Source organism: Vicia villosa, linkage group LG4, assembly GCF_029867415.1.
Source record: "Vicia villosa cultivar HV-30 ecotype Madison, WI linkage group LG4, Vvil1.0, whole genome shotgun sequence".
Taxonomy (NCBI): domain Eukaryota; kingdom Viridiplantae; phylum Streptophyta; class Magnoliopsida; order Fabales; family Fabaceae; genus Vicia; species Vicia villosa.
The window spans coordinates 155,363,916-155,369,915 of NC_081183.1; the positions used below are offsets into that span (position 1 = coordinate 155,363,916).

The window sequence follows — 6,000 nt, forward strand, 5'->3', positions numbered from 1 at the left end:
GAATTCCCATTGTGTGGAATTTGTGCTGGCAAGGGCCGTTTCTGAATTGATGATAGATCGGCTCGGTGGATGATTCCACTGGTGATGATTGGTACCACATGCATAGTGTCAGTTTCATACATGTGCATGATTTGTTATAGCATGATTATATATGTTGTGTGTTGATTACCTGTTTATCTGTGGATATATGAATGGTGATTGTCTGAATATGAAACGATTGGGTGAATGATATAACTATGATACGTTATTATTTATGATGTGATAACATTGGTTAACTGTGATGAGACTCACCCTTACTTGTTGTCATTTTCAGATTGAGGATAGCGGCGCGACTTGGTGAGGATTAGCTCATAAGTCGGTTTTTAGTTATAGTGTCGGTGTCATGCTCTGGTAGATGTAACACTGGGAACACGTTTGTCTTTGAGTTGGTTATAACTCTAATTGGTTGTTGATTGAGTCAGATACATTATGAGGAATGTTGACTCTGTGTGTTTCAATTCCGCTGTGTAAAACATGATTTATTTAATGAGTTATAAATTCAGTTGTTTTCAGTGGATGCATGACTATACTGACGTGGTATTTTTATTATTTTACGAATTGTGATACCCCTTGCATGCCTACTCTGATTTATTAATTGTTTAATTGCCGCGGGTTATTAGAGGGGTGTTACATTACAACGCTGACTTGGAAGAAGAAGTCTATATGAAAATACCACCAGGCCTAGAAGTCTCTAACAAGAACCTTGTTTGTAAGCTTAAAAGATCGATTTACGGCCTCAATCAGGCCAGTAGGAAATGGAATCACAAACTAACTAATACTCTCATCTCTTTAGGTGATTTTCAATCTAAATCTGACTATTCATTATTCACAAAGAAAACTGACAATTTCTTTACAACTATTCTTGTTTACGTTGATGATTTAGTACTTGCATGAAACAGCCTTATTGAGATTAATCATATTAAAAATGTCCTTGACAACACCTTCATCATTAAAGACTTGGGCATCCTTAAGTATTTCCAGGTTTTGAGGTTGCAAGAAGTTCCCATGGTATCTCTCTCTATCAGCGTAAATATAGCCTATATCTCTTATAAGAAACATCCCTACTTGCAGCTAAGCAGACCCTAACACCTATGGATCCCAGCCATAACTTAAACTGTGACAAAACACCTCTCATTTCAGATCCTACTATCTTTCGGAGTCTCATTGGTAAGTTAATGTATTTGACTCATTCACGTCTTGACATTAATTCTTTTTTGTAGGCTTAGTCAAAACCTTGCCTCCCCAATAGAAACACATATGCAAGATGCTTTCAGAATTTTGCGCTACATAAAGAAAGCTTCAGCACTGAGACTTTACTTCAAGCAAAGACATACTTAACTCTCATTGGTTTTTCTAACTCCGGTCAATTATAGGTTTCTGTTTCTTCATGGGCACTTCCCTTGTCTCAAGGAAATGCAAGAAACAACACAAAGTTTTTCGTTCTTCTTCTGAAGCGGAATACTGTGCCATTTCCAACACTACTTGTGAGGCTGTTGGCTCAAATTTCTTTTTCATGACTTCAACATTCCTATCAACAAACCTATCACCATTTTCTGTGACAATAGAAGTGCACTCAAAATTGCAACAAACCTCGTCTTCCATGAACGCACAAAACACATAGAGCTCGATTGCCATGTGGTTTACAACAAGATCCAAGATAACACCATCCATTTGATGCCCATAGATTATGTCAACCTTTTTAGCAAACTAGGATTACTTGTTATACACTATAGTTTGAGGGAGGATATTAAAATATAACTTATATTACAGTACTTTTATTTTTCCTTTTCTTTAACTTGGCTAAGATATAGTCGTTACTTAGTAGCCACCACTCCTATTTTCCTACTTTTGATAGGCTATATAAATAGCTAGCCTCTTAATTGTTGTAATTAAGCAATTAGTCCAAGTTGTGACTAACTCTTCAATGAGTTCAAATCCTATAATGATTCTTAGTCAGAGATGTAATAGACTTCAAAAAATATGATATACTTTTCTAACACCCTCCATGTTGTTCAGTTAATGACGAAGAAAACACTTAGACTTCTTTATTATACTAATCTCTTTGAATTAATATCTCTTTGAGTTAATATTGATCCAACTATATCCACTATATTTCCGGATATGTATACTTTTGTGTGGACATCTTATCGATTTATGTGCTAATTAATAGAGAAACTCTTGTAAAGATGTTTTAGAAGATGTCTTAAAGGTTCTTATCATAAGTGTTAGAAGTGTCTTTTATTAAAATGTAATTTTTTTTTTAATTTTCTTTCTTTGTTTCTCTAATGTGCATGAGAGGGGGGGGAATAAGCAAGAGAGAGAACACATAACAATAGAACAATGTGACCCTACTCGTTTATTTGGATTGATTTGAATATATGATATGAATGCTTGTATGCATAAAGAGAAAATCCGGTAGGGTGGGTAGAAAAAGTGGTGGGTTGTTCTCATTATGTCTGTTTTACTTGCTTTTGGTTTTAGGTCAGTGGAAAGCATACAGTATGTAGCCTTTTTCAAAAGTGTTGTAGTAGTGGGTGGAAAACGAGTGGAAAGATAACATTCCTTTTAACCATATCACCCAATTGCCTCAAGGTGTCAAACAAAACAACTATAGAGAACAAATTATTGACCAAAATAATCCTATGATTTACCTTAATTTGTTATATGAAGAAATTTGGAGTCATCAGAGCAGAAATAAGCCTGCGTCAAAAACTTAAAGTTTGATTTGTATCCTAACATAGATTTGATATTAACTTAAAGTTTGATTTGTATCCTAACATAGATTTGATATTAACTTTATTTGTCACCAATAAATAATCAGATCAATAGTTAAATTGACTAATGGACTTCTAATAAAAACCAATAATTTTTTTAGTAAATTCTTTTTAATATTTAACTAGAAATTTTGGATAACAAAAAGTTATAGATAAGGAAGTAACAAAAATAAATACACCTTTTTTTGTCAAATAAATTAATACACCTTTACTGAGTTATCTCCCTTCTCTCTTTTCCATTAAAAATATGTATCGTCTTTTTTTTTTATCAAAGAAATAATTTTATTCTAAAAAGTACAACAATTGATCTGAAAGTTCAGGAAAAATAAAAAAATAAACAGACTTTTAATAAACCAAATATACTTTTATTAATTTTACATCTTTTCCAATATTTTTTATTTTTAAAATATATTTTATTTTTTAATATTTGATTTTAAAATATTTTTTAAAATATTAAAAGTTTTTTAAATTTACTTTTTTATAAATTAAAAGACTAATTTTGACATCCTATAACATAAATATACATTATTGAAGATCAAAACATAGTTAAAATTACGATTTTTTTTAAAAATTAATTTTTAAAACAGTTTAAATTTAAGTGATTTTTTAAAATTTTAGTATCTAAACAAAAAATAAATATTTAAAGTGATATTTTAATAATTATTATTTAAACTAATTTTTATTTGAAGTTTTTTTAAAATTTATAAAAAAGAAATCATAGAAAATATGTAAAACTAAAAAAAAAAAAAAAAATTGAAACAAACAGGTTCACGAGACCCACCATAATAAACACATGAAACACATATTTTTAAGAGCTAAAATTATATTTAAAATTCTTCTAAATAAATGAGATAATATAAGCGTTGAACCAAATCAATATCTAAATCCAAAACTATTCTAGCATTAATATGTTGCTAGTAAACTAAGATCGTACATGCACCTCTCTAATACCTTAGAATTTCAACACACAAAAGCAACATGTAAACATTTGTTGAGATGACACCCTCTCTATTTATAGAACTCCATAACCACTAATCCAGACACAGAACATACATGTTTGACACCACTAAATCCAGATCCTTTTGCTAACTCCATAAATTCATTCTCATTTCTCTCTTTCCCTCCTGGATTTTGTGTCAACATTATAAGATCCACCATGTAACCATTCTTAGCCATTGCACTTGTCTCTGGCAATATAGGAAGAACTGTTTCCACCACAATAACCTTCCATCTTCAGGAATTGCTTTGTAACAATTTTTCAATAACTTCAAACAATGTTCATCACACTCCAATCATGAAGTATCCACTGAAATATCACTATCAATTAATAATTATACCAACTAAATAATAATTGAAAAAATTATGGTTAATAAAGTAAACTCCACCTTCATAAAAATTGCATCTCCGGAAGGAACACTCTCGAACATATCTCCTCCCACATGTTCCACACCTGCATAAAAAAACCAAATACATCAGTTATTCAATCAAGTTAAAAAGTACATGGTATTTAAAGTATGAATGATTAATACCCGGGTAGGAAGGTGCAAGTTCTACGACATGAGGCAAATCGAAATAATTCCTTTAATGTGAGAATATTTTGATGTAACTAATTTGAGATTAATACCAAGACCTCCACCAACATCAACTAGCTTATTTATATTCTCAAAACCATTATAACAATTAAGAACCATCTTCATATTTATAGTAGTTGAGCAAACCATAGCTTTGTTGAAAACATCATTGAACTTTGGATCCACACGTGGATACTCAAATGCATGCATTCCATGAACCCTATCAAACGGTACACCTCCTTCCATAATCGCTCCTTTCAACTCCGTCCTAAATCAACAACAATATAATTATTATCACGTATGCATGTATCTGGTTTATAATAGATCAGATGCATGCATTAGTTATTCAATAAATCTAAAAAGTGAATTTTGTGCAGAAGTTATAATAATAAGAGTGGTTCTTAACTAACCAGCTTTGGTAGAAGACGTTGTCGAGAAGCAATGCTAATGTTGGTCCCAACGAGACACCATCGGAATCGGGGACGAAAAACCTGGACCGATTGGAGAGGCTATAGAATCTTTGTAAACTTTGAGGATGTTGAGGAACAGATGCATTTAGAATAGAATGACTTGACAAGAAGCAAAGAACACGGTCCAACATGGTTGGCCCTTCTGGATTTTTGGTTCCAATCTTAATAGCAATGTCTTCAGCAGATAGTTCCGCACCATTCCCAGCTTTGGCTAGGATTTCAAAGACACCAAGATCAATGGTTGTTCGTAAAGCCAACGGAAGAACAATTGAACCTGTCACTTGTGTGACAAACCCGAGGGCATCATTGTCATTTCCGTTGGAATGTTGGTTATTAGAAGCCATGTGAATTTACTATAGTTTGTTTCAGTTTTTCTTGTTCTTGTGATCTTACTTATATAGAGAGAAGAGAAGAAAGAGAGGCTTAACGTAATGTCTATTGTAAGTTGTTTGGAAAATACTAAAATAGAACATGTGACACTGCTACCTTAAATTTTAAGGTAGGTGATTTGTGGATAAAAAATCATTAACTTGATAGTTTATTGTGATAATGTTGCTGATATATTTTGGACATTTTCTTCTTTTATTTTTTTTGTTTAATTTTTTCATTTTTACTGGTGTATGACTGTGAATAGTATATAGTACTATTATGCACATGGGTGACGCAGCATTGCCGATATTAATGTTTGTAATACTAAAATTGAAATGTAATTAGTGTACTTTTTGACTTGTCATGAGCTTTGTCGTAACCTTACGTATATGATCATTCTCTAAAGCACACACCAATGCAACTAAGGATCATTTTAGATTTACCTTAGCTTATTACATTTGTTCATCAATGTAGGTGTCGCAACTGAAGGGATGCGGTGGTATTTAGCATTGTCAGTGTTTCCGATTCTCTGAATCATTTAGGTCAACAAACTTTTTTTAAAGAGAAATATAATATATTAATAAATAAAAAAAGCACTAACAACTAAAACGGAAATGGCACAATGAGTGTCAAGCTAAACCATAAAGACAACATCAACACACAATTACAACAAAATGACTAAGGCAAAAATCAAACACAAAATAGGTCAACTAGAAGAGAACGGGCAGAGAAACCAAAATCCAGACTGAACTAGATCCCTCAGTTATGAACACCTGC

The 6,000-nt window shown here is 32.1% G+C and overlaps 1 pseudogene; it reads right to left on the reverse strand.

The window, feature by feature from the left end:
• Positions 1-3,647: 3,647 nt before the first annotated feature.
• Positions 3,648-5,215, reverse strand: LOC131600025 (cathecol O-methyltransferase 1-like; annotated as a pseudogene).
• Positions 5,216-6,000: the final 785 nt, after the last annotated feature.